Raw genomic sequence first — 20,087 nt, 5'->3', positions numbered from 1 at the left:
AGTCAACTAATACTTGTAATCTTCAGGTTTGGTTCTTTAAAGTTTGCTCTTTGCATTGAACTTGTTTGATTTAGTTCCTTATTGTTAGGGAGCCTTGACACCCAAGGGCAGCACTGAGGGGGTTGGTAGGGGCTAGTTCCCCCTAAAATAGAAAAATATTATATCATCCCCTTTATATTCTATAAAATTATAAATCAGTAATAAATTAAATTACACTTTAGCCTCAAAAATTGATAAAATTATAATCTAATCCTTCAAAAATTATAAATGTATAAACTAATACAACAATGAAATTGCATTTTAGCTATCATAAAAAATACATACCTCAATTTCAACCCCAAAAATAATTTTTGGCTTCACCTTTCGTGGACCTCTCCCCCCTTCTCTTCCCCTTTAAAGTAAGAACAAATATGGTTCATTGTCTTTTTTTTTTGGTCGAAACTAAGGCATCCACTGCCGGGTAATGGCAACTAACCCCTCACTGCAAAGGCTTTCCAAAAAGGTAAACGGCTAGCCATGAAATATACTGTACTCTCATGGACAAGAATCAAACCCTCAACCTTATGATTAAGGGATGAAGAGAACAACTATCACACTACACCTCATGATTATGTTGTTCATTCTCTATTTGATGAGAGAAATAATTTTCTAGTTGCTAAGTGTAGGCTTGAGTTGCTGAAAATGCATTTCATAGACTTGATATGTGAAATGGTTATACTTTTATTATATATTTTGGGTAAATTACCCAGATGATCACCTAAACTTTAATGTTTTTATTTTGATCACCGATTTTTTTTATTAAATTAGTTACTCTTGTTAGATCAATTGCAATTTTTAGTTACTCCACTGTTAAAATGCCTTTGGTTGCCAAACGGAATGTTTATGTAGTTGGCTTTCGATTAACATTCTAACAAATTTAGTCATTAACATTTTGCACATTATGTTAATTTGGTTTAATAATTGCAATTGATTTAATGAGATTGATTAAATTAACAAAAAATCAATTACAAAAATAGAAACTTGTAAAAATTGGGTGAAAACCTAAGTAGTTTACCCTAGTTTAAATTTCTAGGTGGTTGATCATCTTTAAGGTTAGGTTTGTAAGTTTTGCATTCCAAAAACTGTTAATGTTTCATGATGCCGTATCTTGATTTCTATAAATACCTACAAATTCCATAAACGTAATTTCTTTTATATTGCTTTTGAATTTGTTTTATAATATTTAATAGATTTTATGGATTTTAATTTATTATAATTTTGGAAGATTTAATGTATGTTGCTTAAAATTTTTATAATTTATGGTTTAATAAAAATTAAGTTGACATAATGTATAAACAATATAAGTTTAATTTTTAGAATTAGGAATAAGAGATAGGGCTGATTTTATTATTATGTAACTAAAAACCAACATGTCATCCTTCCATTAACTATTTAACAGTTAAGTACCCAAAAATCACATTAAATAATTAAATTATTTAATTGTAATTTTTAAAGTTGAATTACTAAAATAAAAACTTAGATGTATAGTTAAATGAATAATACATAGTTTACTCTAAAACTTAACTCGGTAATATACAATTAATTAAAATGGAATCTAGTTAATGGCCGACAGATCAAATGTTAATGGCAGACAGATCAAATGTGAAAGCTTCCTTTGTTATTTTATAATTTTACTTCCAACACGACAAAATTAAAATAAATATTATTTAAATCCATATTAAAATTTTCACTCATTCTTTAATCTTACCCTTAAAATTGAATTAAAACATACATTAATCCCTAAATTTTATTTACTAAAAATTTATATAAAGATATTATTTTATCCTTTATTAATTAATTAATTATATTTAATTTATATATTCAATAATTTTTAATTAAAATAATAAAAATCTAATTAGTTATGAAAATATTTTAATTATTATAAAATTAAACTATAAATTATATTACATTCAGATATAATTCTATGTTAAACATAATGTAATTTTAATTAGATAAAAATATGTTATAAGTCTTTGTATACTTTGTAAATTTGAAATTTAATCTTTGTGCTTTTATTTTTAGGAATTTAGTCTCTTTACTTTTTAAATTTTAAAATTTATGTTCAACTGTTAACACTATTAAAATTAGATTGAACTAATGATCGAATATATCCATACCTAAATCAAAATAAATCTAAATAGAGCTCACATATAATTAGACCTAAACTAGAATAAATATAGGTTGCGAATCTACACGAGTGAGCCTTGATTATGGGATATTAAAGTTTCTAGACAAGTTTTTTTTTAAATTATTATCAATGATAATTATGTTTTTTTTGTTTGTCTTTGTCTTTTACTTTTATTTATTTATTTTAATATTTTTATGTAAACGTGTGTTAAATATTTAAATTTTAATAGTTATATGTTTTTACTTTGAGATGAGTTTATTTTTTGTTTATATTTTATATTTTAATCATTTTAATTTTCGTTAAATTTTTAAATAATAGTAATTATTATGAATATTTTATTATTAAGCGAGATGTCCATCAAGATCAAAATAAGTTTAAGGTACTTTAGGATTGTAATTGTCATTAGAAGAAGAGTTTCATTTCATCTATACTTCTTATGCTTATAAATATAAACTATAGAGAAGCATTGTAAACATCCCAATTGATCAATAAAATTACACACTTCTCTTTTGCTCTCCTAATTCTTGTTCTTTTACTCTCTCTTTTTTCCTTTCTTTATTATTTATTTCATAACGCGTTATCAACATAATATTCAATTTTTCTATTTCTAACACTAACCTTAAAGGTTTCCAACCCGTTGCCCCACAAAGCAAAAGCAAATTCCCTTACATTTATTTCTAGCGCGCAAACCGCCGTCCCACAAAGCATAAACTAAATTAATGATATAATCATGGACGTGATAAGTGGTATAATAATAATCACTAGAAGTGGAAACATAGTAATAAATAAGATAATAATGAAATTTCTCGAGATAGCCCTTCAAAGGGTAGATATAACTTATCTTGTGAATGCGATATGAGATATCATTGGTCACATACCTATCGTATGTCCAAATATTTTGTTTCTATTAATATTCTTTAAAATATATATACATGTGTTGTAATGGCCCAAATTCAAGGTTATCAAAATAGTGGTTTCAGTAACCACAAATTCAGTTTAAAGAGAAATTTATTTTAATATTTTTGCATGAATATTGACATGATAGGAAAATTGTATGAAAATATCGATAGAAAAATTTTACCGATTTAGTGGTTAGTTAGAAAAAGAAATTATTGAAGAAATTGGGTAAAAATAAGGTATCGAGACCTCGATCTCGTAAAACCGAGTCAAAAATATTTTTATAATTATTTATGAAATGTTATTAATATGGTATTAAAATTTCGTTAGAAAATTTTAATGTTTGGGTAGTCAATTAAGTGAAAAGGACTAAATTAAAAAAGGTGTAAAAGTTACTAGAAGGACTAAATAGCTCAATTGTTAAATGACGAGAGACATAAATTGCAAATAAGCCCAAAAGGAGATATTTTGGGCGGCATAAGCTGAGAAAAATCAGGAGAATTGAAGAATTAAGGGTAAATTTGGAATATTGCAAAATTTACTTTAAAAGTTAGGACTAAAGTGTAATTATCTTGATTTCTCTTTATTTTTCTGCATTCTCATCAGCCAAAAACATCCTAAGGGTTTCTTCAAGCTGGTTTTTCATAATTTTTGCACCAAGTGAGTTAATCCTTGCCTTTGTAATTTTTGTGTTTCTAAGACTTTTACAACTAGGTCCTATTACTAAATTCATTAGTTTTTGATTTTATGAATGAAATTGAAAGTTGCTATGAATATGTACTGGAAGTTTATGATGAAATAGCATGAAATTGAAGCTTTAATTTGTTTATGAGGTGATTTTATTAGGTAATTTCAATAGAAATTGATTTGTAGGACCTAATTGTGAAAAGATTTGGAATTAAATTCTAGTGCTAAAATTCTCATTTCCAAAGCTTATAAAGTAGTTTAAATTGATGGGATAAAGTGTTAATTGAGAAAAATCAGCGCAATTGAGAGGTTAATTGAGTAGGGATGAAATTATCATTTATTGAAAACTTAGGGAAAAATGGTAATTAACATCATGCACCAAAACAGTTTTGGACAGCAGCAGTATTCTAACTTTAAAAAATCACCAAAAATTGTAGAGATCGAATTATAGGGTCAAAAAAATATGAAATTAAAGCTTATTGAGTCTAGTTTCTTATAAAAGAAATAGTATAAGCAATGAAATTTTAAATCATGAGGTATAATAGATTTTGTGAGACAAGGTCAGAATGAATTCGGGTTCCCCTATTCTGAATTTGGAAAAACAATTGGATAAAAATAATTAGGGGCTTAAATTTATATGTTTAAAATCATTAATGAGTCTATATTCAAAAGAAACAAGCTAGAACATCATCCAAATTCTGTACAATGAGATAATTAATTTTTAGTGAAGAGGGGTCGGAATTGTCAAACAGTGAAACAGGGGAAAATTTAAAGAATAAACTGTACTTATTGGCTAAATAAAAAATTCTTAAAATTTTATGGTAAGAATATATGTGAGTCTAGTTTCGGAAAAAATTAGCGGATCTTAATTTGGAGTTCTGTAGCTCAAGATATAAATAATTTAGTGACTGTGACTTAGTGAGATAGCCTTGAATGCACTATAAATAATAATGGAATTATAGAGAATGTTACATATGAACATGAAATGTATTAGATTAATGATTAAATTTATTTATTTAGATCCAAAAAATTCAAGTACGAAGCTAGATCGAGGAAAAGAAAAAGTTCGCGATTAGTAGATTTTTGGTTACGAACAAGTATCGAGGTAAGTTCGTGTAACTTGAATTATAAACTTAAATGCTTGAAATGTTTGTTATTGATGTGAATATGATTTGAATGTTCATTATATGAAAATTGATGAAACATTGATATATTTGATAAAAAGGGGAAGAAATCCCGGTTGAATGGAAGGAAAATTTGATGGATCTCTGAAAAGGAATTGACGGTAAAAAGGATCTAGCCCGGAGGGGTGATCCTATCCCGATATAGCCCTCCCGAAGAAAGTGGAAAATGGATTTATACCGGACGGGTAATCCGAATTAGGGTCTGAATTTAGCGTGGACTGGTAATTCAGATCCAAGCTCACTAGAGTAATTGTCGTTGCAGGGGATTTAGCCTGGACTGGTAATCCCGACAATACTCTATAAGTTTATATTACAGGGGATTTAGCTTAGACTGGTAATCTCGCTGTAAGGATGAGGTTCACGGGAGTGTGCTCTCTGAAATGGAAATGTGCGCACATGAATATGAATTGACGGGCCCGGATTTGTACACTAAAGTGTACCCCTGAAAATCCATCGAAATTCCAAGTAGTTCAACGGGATAAATACGGAAAAATAACAAGGAAATCGAAATCATGGAATTGATGAGCTCATCAATCATGGTATAAATTATTGTTACATGGAAGTTATTGGACTAATTTGAATGTTGAGTTTGTGCATGATAGGGGAAAAATGTATGGAATGGGTGTATGAATGTTTATTGCATTGTATTGAAAATATTAGGTAAGTATAATTCTTGTTACATGAACTTACTAAGCACAAAGTGCTTACCCTGTTTCCTTTTCCCCTGTTTTGTAGTGTTAAGAGCTCAGAGGTCGAATTTGGTTGGAGACGCATCACACTATCAACCTCAAGATCTCAGTATATAAAGAAACTTTATTTTGAAAATCAATGGCATGTATAAGCTAGTAAAGTAAATGTTAATGTAAAATGAATGTATGGTAAGCCATTGGTATGACTAACAAATTTTGGTTTTGGTATGTTATGAGGTTATCTTATGAATACGTTAAATCTGTCTTGAAAATATGTTGAAATGGATTGGTTGTGTTGGATTGGTCTCGGTTTAAAATTGCAGGGAAGATTAAATACTTGCAAATGGGTTATATTGAATTCAAAAAAAAAATCGATAAAATCTGGTAATGCCTCATACCCCATTTCAGCGACGAATACGGGTAGGGGGTATTACATGTGTCTCGTTGACAATATAACAATGAATACTATCCTTACGAATAGAAGTATTTATCCTATTTGGAACTGAAACAAACCAGTATTAATGCAATATTTGGTAATATAAAACTAGTTGAAAGCTACAGAAGAGTTAGTTTTAAAAGATATTCACAGTAATGGATCTCATTTTGAGATTTTTAAAGAGGAAAAAATAGATTATATTTTGTATAAATCACTTTTGTCCATGAATATATACATATTTTGATTTTGAAAAGGATAGAGAAATATTTGGCTATTGAATGCATGATACTTAATCTTAAAGACTTGACTGATAGATAAATTAATTATGATTATCTATGTCGTTTTCCTTTGTCATTATCCCCGTGAAAGTTTGAAAGCAACTTATTTGACCATGAAAGATTCACTTGAATTATGGAATAATTTAAAAGAAAAGATATTCCACAAAAATATGATAACTTTATGATTAGATGCACCTGAAGTTACAAAATCTCCTATCTAAAACTCGTTTTGATAGAATGCACTTGAAGTTGCAAGATTTTAAAATTGTGAATTAGTATGACTCTGTAGTAATTAGTAGGGGTGAGCATTCGATCGAATCGAATCGAATCGAATCGAATCGAATCGAAAATTTTCGAGTTAATCGAGTTTTCGAATCTCATTTTATCATCCTAACTTTATTTGAAGTTTTCTCGAATCGAGTCGAGTGTGATGGAATTCGAATCGAATCGAATCAAATATATTTGTTCGAGTTAAATTTTAAAAAATAATTTTAGGTCCTTGTAACCATTGTCACCCATCGTAATAAAATTTGTCCACCTTAATCAAAATTTTTATTAACTTTCATCACTTCATAATTTATTTATTAATTTTTTATATACTAGTTAGCTTCTTTGCTTGCTTAGTTGTTTCAATTATCTTGATTCTTGTCACTATGTATTTTAGAATTAAAAATATATTAAATGTAAAAATATGATTTTTAATAAAAGTTATTTTAAAAATAAAATGTGAAATTGATACCAATATAAAATTTTAACACGAATATTTTATGACATAATTAATAATTCAATTTTAATATAAATATTCAATATGACTAAACAATTCAATAATATAAATAATATAAAATGTGAAATTTAATTTAATAATATAAATAGTAGATATAAATAAAATTATTACTATTTATGTTTAGTGATTTTTTTTGGATATTTTGATTTTTTATTTGGGAGTAAAGGGTGAGAAGTAAAAGTTTAGGGGAACAATAAAAAGTTTTGGGGAATAAAAGTTTGAGGGAAAGTAAATAGGGATGAGTAAAATTTTGGAGGGAAAATATTAAAAAAAATTGGAGGGGGGAGGGTTTGGGATAGATGGGAGGTGAGATGGGAAGGGAATAAAAGTTTTAGGGGAAAAATGGGATGGAGTAAAATTTGGGGGGAAAATAAAAGGTTTTGAGGGTTTTTGGGAGTAAAATTTTGAGAAAAAAATAAATGGGAGAGTAAAATTTTGGTGGGAAATGGATTTTGGGTAGATTGGGGGTTGGGAGGGGAGGGGAGTAAAAGTTTTGGGGGGAAAGTGGGAAGGAGTAAAAGTTTTGAGGGAAAAGTAAAAAGGTTTGGGAGTTTGTGGTAAAAATGTAAAATATTATAGTTTGATATTCGAATTATTTGAATTATTCGAGTTATTCGAATTCGAAAACTCAACTCGATTCGAACTCGAAATTCGAAAAAAAAATTCGAGTTGATTCGAATAACTCGATTAACTCGAATAACTCGATTCGTTTAACTCGAAATTCAAATTTTTTTTAATTTTTTCGAGTCGAATCGAGTTTTGCTCACCCCTAGTAATTAGGATAAGTGGGAGAATGAAACCTCATTAGAGAAAACATTTTAAATTTTTATGCTTTAAATATGTTACTGTAGTAGCAATATTGTGAAAAAGATTTTAAGAAATATTCTAAATTAATATTATGTTACATATGGCTAAATAAAATAACGAGCTATTAAATAAAAAATCATAAAGCTCATCCTATTGGATTTACTCCATTCCTTAAAGCGAAGGCAACCATACATAATAAAGACATAATCATGGACGTGGTAAATTGCACTATATAATTGTCAAAGAGGTTGTCATAATATTTTTTCATCACCAAAAGTGGAAAAATGAAGATAAACAGAAGTTGAATACGAATTCCCAAGAGAACCCTTTAAGGAATGGAGATAACTTATGTTATCAAAAGCCATTGGTCACATACCTGCCGTACACCTAAACATTTAGTTGAATTCTATCATGATTTTATCGAACAAAAGGGAGATAATGAAGAAAAAAATAATAAGAATGATGTTAAATCAAATTTCGCATACCAGATTGTTAATAGTGACCATTCTAAATAATAAAAGAATTGAGGAACTTGTTAGGATTTCTATAATCTATATTGAGGAACTTGTTGCTATAATTTATTTTCTATCCATTACTAAACTTTAATTCTATGTTTCGATTTTGATATTTATATACAATCTTATGTTCATATTCCTTAGGATTGTATGTATCGAGTTGTGTGACTCAAATTCTAAAAGATTGCTTACAAGTCAAGTTAAACAAAATATATCTTCTTTCTAGAAGATTTAGTATTTATGAGTATAATATATTTACCATTTATTAACATAATATATTTGACTTTGATTAGAATTAGGTTTTTTTTTCAACCTATAAATAGATGTAGTCGAAACTCTTCTTGTAATCATTCGAATTCGACATAGTGAATTTTCTTCTCCTCTACTCGTGGTTTTTTGCCGAAAGGGTTTCCACGTAAAAATTTATGTGTTATTTATTTTTATTTCTCTTTTCTTTGCGATATATTTTCATTACCGATGTTTTATTTTTACAAATTGGTATTAGAGCTTTCGGGTTGTTCATCTTGATCACGGTAATAGTGTCTTTGAAGTATAAAATTTTGCTGTTGGATCGCGACACTAGATTTGCGTTGTAGAAGATTAAGATGCAAGTAGTTCTTGCACAGATGGATCTGAAAGATGCCTTGCTAGGGATAGATAAGATGCATTCGACATTAACGGATGAAGAGAAGAAGCATAAGGATCGAAATGCATTAACACAATTACATCTGTATTTTTCTAATGAAATTTTACAGGATGTGATGAAGGAGAAGACCGCCACTACATTATGGAAGAGGCTAGAACAAATATGTATGTTGAAAACTATAACCAGCAAGTTGCATATGAAGCAGCGTCTTTATGCTCATCGTTTGGAGAAAGGTGCGTCTGTGCACAAACACTTAATAGTGTTTAAAAAAATTCTCTCAAACTTGGAGGCCATAGAGGTTCAGTATGATAAGAAAGATATCGGGTTGATTCTACTTTGTTTGTTGCCCCGTCTTATTCAACCTTAGAGACATAATTTTATATAGCCATGAGTCTCTCACAATTGATGAGGTTTATGATTCTTTGACCTCGTATGATAAGATGAAGCATCTTGCGGTTAAACCCGACTCTAAGAGAGAGGGTCTCATTATTCGTGAAAAATAAGATCAGAATACTAATGATAATCGTGTAAGGACACAGGAATCGAATCTTCGCGGTAAATCTAAGGGTAGATCGAAGTCTTCAAATAGAGGTAAAACTTGTAACTTCTGCAAGAAGAAAAAGGACATTAAATATAAGTGCTATAAGCTACAGAACAAGTTCAAAAGGGAGGTTGTGAATCAAAAGGGAAAACAACCAGAAAATTCTGCTGAAGCTGATGTTGTAGAAAACTACAGCGATGGTGAACTTCTAGTCGCTTCTGTCAGTAATTCTAAAGTGAGCGAGGAATGAATCGTTGATTCGGGCTGCACCTTCCACATGAGTCCCAATCGGGATTAGTTTACAACTTACGAAACAATGTCTGAAGGTATTGTTTTGATGGGAAATAATGTTTCGTGTAAAATTGCAAGTGTTAGAACAATTAAAGTTAAGATGTTTGACGGGGTTGTCAGAACACTTAGTGATGTACAACATGTTCTAGAATTGAAGAGAAATTTAATTTCTTGGAGTACTATTGATTCAAAATAGTACAGATACACAACTAAAAATGAGTTTTCAATATTTCCAAAGGTTCCCTCGTTGTGATGAAAGGACAGAGAAAGAATGTCAAGCCATATATTTTGTAGGGTTCTATTGTTACTGGTGATGTAGCTGTCGCTTCCTCTTCCTTGTCAGATGATGATATTACTAAACTTTGGCATATGCGCCTAGGGCATATGAGTGAGAATGGCATGGTAGAATTGAACAAAAGAGGACTTCTTGATGGGCAAGGAAATTGCAAATTAAAGTTCTGTGAGCACTACCTTTTTGGGAAGCAAAAGAGAGTTTGATTCACTAAAGGAATCCATAACACGAAGGGAACATTGGAGTATTTTCATTCTAATCTGTGGGGGCCATCCAGAGTGCCTTCGAAAGGTGGAGCTAATTATATGCTAACTTTTATTGATGATTTTTCCAGAAAAGTTTGGGCGTTCTTCCTGAAGCAGAAAAGCGATGTGTTTTTGTATTTAAGTCTTGAAAAATCATGATTGAAAAATAAATGGGAAAACAAATAAAATACCTCTGCACAGACAATGTCTTAGAGTTCTGTTCTGATGAGTTTAATAAATTGTGCAAGTCAGAAAGGATCGTGAAACACTTGACAGTTTGTCATACTCCACAGCAAAACAACGTTGTAGAATGAATGAAAAGAACGATCATGGAGAAGGTTTGATGTATGTTGTCAAATGTCAACTTACCAATATCGTTTTGGGCAGAAGCAGCCCCTCCTGCATGTTTTTTGATCAACCGATCTCCATCCATTGTCATTAAGACAAAAACTCCACAAGAGGTATGGTTTGGTAATCCTGCTGACTACTTTGATTTTAAGATCTTTAAGTGTCCTGTATATGCTCATGTTGATACTGGAAAATTGAAACTGAGATCCATTAAATGTGTTTTTCTTGGTTATAAAGCTGGTGTAAAATGGTATAAGTTATGGTGTCTTAAAAATAGAAAAGTTTTGATTAGCATAGATGTTGTTTTTGATGAATTTGCTTGCAATAACGTGACCTAGGCCAAAACTGAGGCTTGCCTATCTGACTTGCTATTCAAACCAAACTTATTGTTGAGTTTGTCTTTGCTTAAAAGATGACCCTTCACATCCTCGAATGAGATATTATCTCTGACATAAATCAGTGACTTGTTGACTATTAAGATTTTATACAATATCCCCAATTTATTTGTGTTCAATTTCTTAAAACCGATTCTATTATTTCTATTCATTTTGTTTTTGTGTATGAAAGTCTTGATAGGCAGAATAGGAGAAAGCTTTAGGAGGATTTGCTATCTGTTATTCTAATAAATAACATTCCTTGGATGGTTGTTGGTGATTCTAATGCTTTGTTTTATTCTAGTGAGAAGAAAGGAGGACGTTCAGTTGTCAAAGGTTCTCCTCTTTTTAATTATATTCTTGAAGTGTCTAATTTGTAAGATTTGGGTTTTAGGGGCCTCTATTCACTTGGTATCGTGGTGGGTTTTGTGAGAGACTCGATAGAACAATTGGAAATAATACTTGGTTGAGAACTTTCTCGAATTGTATGATTATTTATCTCTTGAGAATCAAGTGAGATCATAGGCCTCTGCTTATATCTCTCAATCCTAGTGCTATCTTGCCCAAAGGACGCCCTTTAGGTTTCTTGTTGGATGGGTTGAACATCCTAAATTCTCAGACTTTGTTTGAGAGAAGTGGTACCTTAAAGGTAACTTGATTGATTCCCTAAATAGTTTTTTTTTATAATATCAAAGTTTAGAATAAGCATATCTATAGTATAATTGGGGTCTGCAAAAGGTATTTGATGCAAAGGTTATCTAATGTTCAAAAGGCCTTAGATAGATCTTATTTTGAAGACTTAAGTCTAATAAAAACTCAACTATGAGAGGAATTAGAGTGTGTCCTACATCATGAAGAGTTGCTTTGGAAACAGAAGGCTAGGTGCGATTGGCTACAATTTAGAGATCAGAATACTAAATTTTTTAATTCTCGTACAATTCAGAGAAGGAATCATAATAAAATTTCTACCTTGAAGAATGTTGAGGGTGAATGGATTTTTAAAGATGAGTGTTTCTACTCTAAGGCTGTTAGGTTCTTTCAGAATTTATATTATGAAGCTCTAGTTTGTAAAAGATCTTTAATTGCTAGTTCTTTTTCTAAGATTAACCGTAATGACAAGACTTTCTTGAGGAGAGCAGTTTTAGATGAAGAGATTAAGGTGGCCATGTTTGACTTAGCTCCTTTGAAAGCACCAAGGAGTGATGGATTCCATGTTCTTTTCTTTCAAAGTCAATGAGAGGTGATTGGTGGAGCAGTTTGCGATTGGGTCAGGAATTTTTTTTACGGGGAGGTAATTGATAGGGAGCTTAACAACACCCCGTTTGTGCTTATCCCTAAGGTTAAAACTCTTGAGGATTTCACACAGTTTTTTCTAATAATTTTGTGCTATGTACTCTACAAAATGGTCATGAAGATTATTGCGAACAGGTTCAAGGTTGTTTTTCCTAAAATTATAGGAAAAGAGCAAGCTGAATTATTGCTGGAAGTAACATCACAGAAAATATTATTGTGTCCCAAGAAGTTATCCATTCAATTAGAAGTAAGCAGAAAAAGTGGATGGCTATTAAGACTGATTTGGAGAAAACATATAATCGATTGAGTTAGGATTTCATTGATGTTTCTATCCAATCGACAAACATACCAGATTTTCTCAGAAAAGCCATTATGTCAGCTATCATGAGTTCAACCATGTAGATCCTTTGAAATGGGGTTCCTGCTCAGAAGTTCAGTCCAGTTAGAGGTACTAGACAAGGATGTCTCTTTTCCCCTCATCTCTTTATTCTTTGCATAGATTGGTTAGGTCAAAGCATCTGTTTATCTATAAAATCATGCATTTGGTCTCTCATTCATTTATTCAAGTCAGTATCTACTCTCTCTCATTTGTTTTTAACTAACGATCTTGTTATCTTTAGGAAAGCAGATGTAAGATAGACTAAGCTTATTAAGGACTTGCTTGATAACTTCTATGGTTATTCTAGACACTAGGTGAACACTCAAAAGATGAAAATTTTCTTCTTCAAAAGAGTGGATGATAACCTAGCAAGACATCTTTGTGATATGCTTAACTTTCACAAGGTTCATAATTTGGGTTGTATTTGGGAGTTCCCCTATTTCACGATAGGGTTACCATCAGTTCCTTAAGATTCGTGGTGGAAAAATTTAATTCGAGGCTCCAAAGATGAGATGCAAGGCAATTGTCTATTGTTGGAAGGATTACGTTAGCTCAGTCGGTCCTTATTACAATTTCAAGTTATTTCATGCAATCTTTAAGGATCCCGCAAGGAATTTGTGATGAAATTGAAATCATTGTCAGACAATTTATATGGGGATCGTCTGGAGGGAGTAAAAAATAGCCCTTGTTAACTAAAACTCGATTTGTCAGCCAAAAGTTTGTGGTGGGCTTGGGTTCCGTTGACTGAAAGATCAAAACACCTCATTTTTATTAAAGTTGGGCTTTAGTATTTTGACAAAATTGAAGGTTTTATGGGTGTTGGCTTTGCATGCAAAGTACGAAATTAAGTATGGCCTTCCCCTTAGCATCTCTCACAATAATTGTTATTTTTCCTGTAGAGCTCTTTCTAAGATATGGCCCCTGCTTAGAGAAAATATTTTCTGGTCAGTGAGAGATGGTAACACCATTAGATGTTGGAGGGATAGTTGGATTCTAAAGGTTGGGACATTGGTTAACATAATCCCTGCTAATACTAACATTGCTATGGATTGTTGTCTTAAGGAGATGATTACAAAAGAGAGATTTTGGAATCTAGATTTATTTTGGATTGGTTACCAGAAGTTTTAATTGGTTATATTACTAGTATTCCACCTTCGCATTCTTTAGCAGGTCCTGACAGAATTGCTTAGATGGGAACGTCATCGAGATATTTATCTATTAAAAGTGCTTATCGTAAGATGAATGAGAGATCATGGAATCTTAGGGGGGAGGCTTGGAAATTTCCTTGGAAGGTTAAGTGACCTTAAAGGGTTTGGATCTTCCTTAAGTTGGCTTTCAAACAAAGGTTGCTTACTCAGGCAGAATGGTTAAGGTATAGTGTGAGTAGTGATGCAAGATGTCTTATATGTGGCCATGGCATAAAGGATGTTCTTCATGCTATAAGGGATTGTGATACTGCGAAGAAGGTATGGTACCAAATCATTCCTCCTTTTAAATTAAATGCTTTATTTTCAGGTAATTTGTATGAGTAGTTTAAGTCGAATTTGGAAAGTTGTCTTAATATTGACAGGAGGAATGTTGATTAGCCGTGCTTCTTTACCTTGTTGCTTGGTGAATTTGGAAAAATCAGAATATGTGCACTTTTAAAGAATGTCGTAGAGTATAGAGGAGATTGTCAAAGGCGCTTATTGTTAGGCCAAACAATACAGTTCTAATCGCAAGGGAGGGAGATCTGTGAGACATGCGTCGAGCGAGTAGTTGGTGGAAACAGAAATGTGGATTTGCATACGCTCTGAAGGAGCTGTCAAAGTCAACTTCGGTTCTGCTTCAGCGGGTGGAATTTTGAAAGATCAAAATGGTGAATGGATCTTTGGCTTCAATTGCAGAATAGGAATTTGTTTTGTTTTTGAAGCTGAATTGTGGGGCATTCTCGATGGTGTGACATTGGCACAAGGAAGTCTTCATGATAGAATCTTGATACAGATTGATAATATGAAAGTTATTAGGGATATTAAGGAGTCCTTTTTGAAGGATTCAAACTCTACATTAATCAGGTGCATTATACAACTCTTATGAAAGGAGACAAAATGGTCCATAGATTATGTCCCTAAAGAAGATAACCAGGAAGCTTATCAAATTACCAAGTTGACTTTTGATAAAGAGGAAAGCTTAGTTTCTCCTCTAGTTCTTTGTAATGTTTTCATTATTCACCAAAATTTTTTTGAGGTTAATTTTCTCTTCTTAAAATTTTTTTTTGAGGTCAATTTTTTCTTAAAATTCACATCATGATTTTAATGAAAATAGTTGAGGATGTTAATTATTTAGGCCAACCGATACAATTGTAAAAATAGAGTAAATTATGTCAAATTTAAATACAAACACTAAATCTCGAATGCGAGCAAAGTAGAGATCAAACTCAAAATTTATCGTTATCTTATAATTATTAAAAAGTAAAAAGAAGTTTTCTCACTACTTAATCTAAATAATTAGCACCATTAATAATTTTTGTCACTAGCGTGGATTTAAAAAAATAGTATTTTTTAAAAAGAAGTTTTCATCGCAAAATGATTTTTTGTTAAAATAGTATTTTTTTAAAAAAATTAAATGTCAAAATTTTAATTAAGATAGTTAACAATATTAATTATTTGGATAAATTCAAAATATTATAAAATATAAGAGTTAAATTATATTAAAATTGAAGTAAAAGATTAAATGTTAAATTTAAATATAAATAGATGGGTTTTTTTTCTATATATATGAAATAGGGAAATTAATTAGCAAAATAGATGATGAAAATTAATTTGTAAAATAGTTGAATTCGGAGGGAAGACTTGCCGACTTCTTTATAATCTTTGTCTGCTCAAATAAAGAATGATAAAATTCATGAATAGTCCCCATATTTTATCAAATTCTCATGATAACAAAATTTAGTTAATTTCAATTTTTTTCTCAATTTCAATACAATATTAATAAGTTTAAAACCAAGACTTTCGTGGGAGCTACAAGTAAATTTGATATTGATTTTATTAATTTCTTCTTTTCAAGAATTTATCTTGAAATGTTGATAAAATTACGAGGACCATATGATAGTATTCCATTTTAAGTCCAAAGCATACAAACAAGCGGTTCTTTAGAGGTTAAGCTCAACTAAAATGGAATAATATCACAGATGGTCCCTCATAATTGTATCAAAATTTCAAGATAGATTCTTGAAAAGAAGAAATTAATAAAATCAATGTCATATATATTTGTAGTTCCTACAAAAGTCTTGACTTGCAACCTATTAATGTTGTATTGAAACTGGAAAAGAATAATTGAAATTAACTAAAATTTGTTATCATGAAATTTTGATAAAATATAAGGAACTATTCATGATATTTACCATTCTTCATTTGAGGGAAAAATTTATAAGGAAGTCGGCAGGTCAGGGTTGTTAAATAATTTATACGGATAAAAAAGCCAGAAAAAAAAAAGAAAAAGAGATTTACCATTTTTCAATAAGATAAATGAAGTTGGTAGGGCAAAAGTCAAAGTAGGAAGGCCTACATTGATGATTTTTTTAATCTTTTCTGCTTTTACCTTTTTTGGTATATTTCTCTCCCTTTTTAGAACATTTTCTATTTTCACTTTTGGGAATAATTTTTATTTTTTACTCTAAAAAGCGGGCAAAATACCATTAAAATCACTTTTTTTTTAAAAAATTATTGAAATGAGCCCGATAAATAATTAATTACCGGAATGGCCCAATTCCCCGAAAACGCATTCATGTCAGCGCGTTGTCAGTTGACGAGGTAAGAAAACGCTTCCTCAAGGAAGCGCTTTGTCCACGTGGACATAAAGCGCGCCCTCAAGGACGCGTTTTCCATCCACGTGGACGCTTCCTTGGCGTTTTGCCCGTGTGTGAACAGTAGCAACGGCTACTTTTTTGATCGTTGGTGACTCCCCCAACGGTAAAAAAAAATATAAAAACCCCCTTTCATTTTTTTCACACCTAAATCCTTTCTCTCAATTTCTCTCTAATATTCTCTCAAGTTCCTCTCAAATTTCTCTCAAAATCCTCTTAAAAAAAGCTTTAAATTTTTAATTATTAAAAAAAACTTTAATTTTATTTTTTTATTTTTTTTAAATCGTAAAAATTTGATCGTGTTAGCAATGGTCGGAGAATTAATTCGTCTCGATGACAAACACATATCCGTCGAACAAATGAAAATGGTAAGTGTTAAATTTAATTTTTAAATACTATTTAAGATTTTTTTATTTATGCAATTTTAAATAATTTTTATTTTATTATTTCTTATAATAGTCTGTAGATCAGATATTGCAATGCTATATCCGTAATATGCATGGTCCTCCATCACCGTTGGTAGAGAATTACCTGCGAGAAGTGGGTTTTTGGCACGTAGCGACGGTAGGCCGAGGATGCAAGTTGGACCCGAAACTCATCAGTGCATTGATTTAGAGGTGGAGACCCGAGACGCACACATTTCATCTTCCATGTAGAGAGTGTACTATCACTTTGGAAGACGTCAATTTGCAATTGGGATTGCCGGTGGACGGATATGCAGTCACCGGGTTTGTTCAATCTGGTGATTGGGGAGCGGTATGCTATGAGCTTTTGGGCGCTATTCCGGAGAATATTAACGGAGGTCGGATCGAGATGGGCTGGTTACGAGACACATTCCCAGAGACGAATGACAATTCTACCGAACTAGAAAGAATTCGATATGTTCGGTCATACATTCTTCAGATAATTGGAGGTTACTGATGTCGGACTTGTCACGGAACCTTGTACATCTAAGATGGCTACTGAAACTCGTTGATTTTAGAGCAGCTGGCGAATTTATTTGGGAGTCTGCCGTGTTGGCAACATTGTACAGGGAGATGTGCGAGGCGACGCGACCGAATAAAGTGAAAATCGGAGGTTGTCTGTCACTACTGCAGTCATGGGCACGGTTTCGCTTTCCATTTTTACGTCCTCGAGTAGACCACCCATATACATTTCCACTCATAACGAGGTAAATTTTTTATTAGATTTTACAATTATTACGTATATTTAAAATATAATCGTATGCTAAAAATTTATTTAATTAGGTGGAACCATTCGGCAAGTTATGCTCGATTACCTACCTCTCTTGAAGATATACGGCTTCTATTAGACCAACAGTATGAAGCACAAGTAAGTATTAAATAAAATAGATATTTCCATCATGAGCTAGTCGATTGGTATTTAATATTTAGTATTTAGTATTATGTATTATGTATTATGTATTATGTATATAACTAATATTTCCATCATGTTCATATAGTTTCAATGGACACCATACGAGGATTCAGCAATTCGGGTAGTAATTTCGGATGAGTACTTCCAAAATCCAAACGCTTGACATGTGAAAGTCCCATTGGTCAACTATGCAACCGTGGAGATGCACCAGTCGGACAGAGTATTACGACAATTTGGATTTTGACAATCGATTCCCATGGCACCTGAGGTGTTGGATTATCATCACAAAATCGACCTACGGTAATTACATACGAATTGGCCTAGATTCTGGTCATACTACATCCAAATATGAAAAGATCGGTATGATTATATACCGACTCGAGAACCGATCATCGTTTCAGAGTTAGCGTGCGTGCCGGAATACATGCCATAGTTTAGGATCCATGGTAAGCCGTATTTACTGTCGGCAGAGGAGAGGCAGCGGCAATTGCATGTCCAATGGGAATGACGCGGCCTTTTAAATTCAAGAAGAATGGATAACGACGCAAGCCCATCAGCAGTACCCAAACAATCACCCGACCCATAATCAGCACCCATACAGTCATCAGGCCCAGCAACAGCACCGACACAGTCACTCGACCCAGCACTTCAACCAACAATACCCACGGCACAGCCTTTTCAGATGATGCCAGGTGCGTATCCTAGCCCTTTTATGTATCCTAACCCTTATATGTTTCCTGTTTCTAGTCCTATGGCAGGTTGGAGCCCATGGCCCGGTTCATCTCCATTTTCGATTATGCCGAGTGGACCGTTGATGTATAGGCTAGTGTCGCACGAGGGATCGCAAGAGGGGCCGTCTGGGGGCTCTTCTTTTTACCAATCCCCATTACCGTATGGGTTTCAAACAGCTTCGCTGTTAGTGATACAAACACCTCCACAGTCACTATTGTATCAAAGTGGCTCATCGTCCCAACACCGACAACCAGATCCCTTACCGGAGGAACTAGAATCCCCGTCGGAGCAACCACAACCCCCGCCGAAAGCTGGACAAAGGAGCAATCCAGCGCGTAACCGTCGACGACTGCCATGTGGATTGAATCCGACGGGCACAGACATTGATTTTTTTAATATATTTGTACAAATATTTTGAATATTTTGATATTATTTGATGTAATAAAATATAAATTCTTCTATATTATATCATGTAATAAAATAGAAATTTACTTTTACATTTTTAATATAATAGAAATTCTTTTAAATAAGGTAATATTTTGAATATTTCTATATTATTTCATTTAATAAAATAAAACGTTGTTTTGAATAAAGTAATTGTAATTTGCTTTAATATTTTTAATAAAATAGATTTTCTTTTAAATAAGTCAATATTCTGAATATTTCTATATTATTCGATTTAAAAAATATAAATAATACAAAGTTTTTTACAATAACGTTCAACTATTGCGATTTGGGCATGATCAGCTTGTATGGCCTGGGTTCCTACACCATCCGCACAACTTCTGTTGACTGGTTGTTTCTCGGATATCCATATTGTTACGTATTCTAGTTAAGCAAGGTCGACCCTTTGGTTTGCGACGCAATTCTCTATCCGGTAACAGCTTAAAGGGAGCAAGCGATACAGACGGTCACTTACGTTTATCTGGGACTGATGGGAATACGTGTCTCCAGACATTGTACATGTTTTCTAATTTGTACACTTCGTTGACATAGCTCATTCGATCCAGACGGAGATTCTAACAAGCTGCAATTACATGAGCGTATGGATAACGAAGTGTGTCAAACATCCCACAGTCGCAAGTCCTATTTCGCAAGTGTACACAATATTGCCTGCCAATAACACCTTGGTGCGGTCTATCAAACTCTGTGACGCGAAACCATAAGTTGTCTCGACCGTGACAGACTGTGTGCATGGTGTTCGCCCGCGCCTTGGCCTTGTTAATTTCTTGCACTACCTTACTGCACCATACATGGCCTCCCTGCATCTAGCTTGCATAA

This window comes from Gossypium raimondii, chromosome 13, assembly GCF_025698545.1.
Source record: "Gossypium raimondii isolate GPD5lz chromosome 13, ASM2569854v1, whole genome shotgun sequence".
Classification (NCBI taxonomy): Eukaryota; Viridiplantae; Streptophyta; class Magnoliopsida; order Malvales; family Malvaceae; genus Gossypium; species Gossypium raimondii.
Note: the sequence above shows the minus strand (reverse complement) of the source record.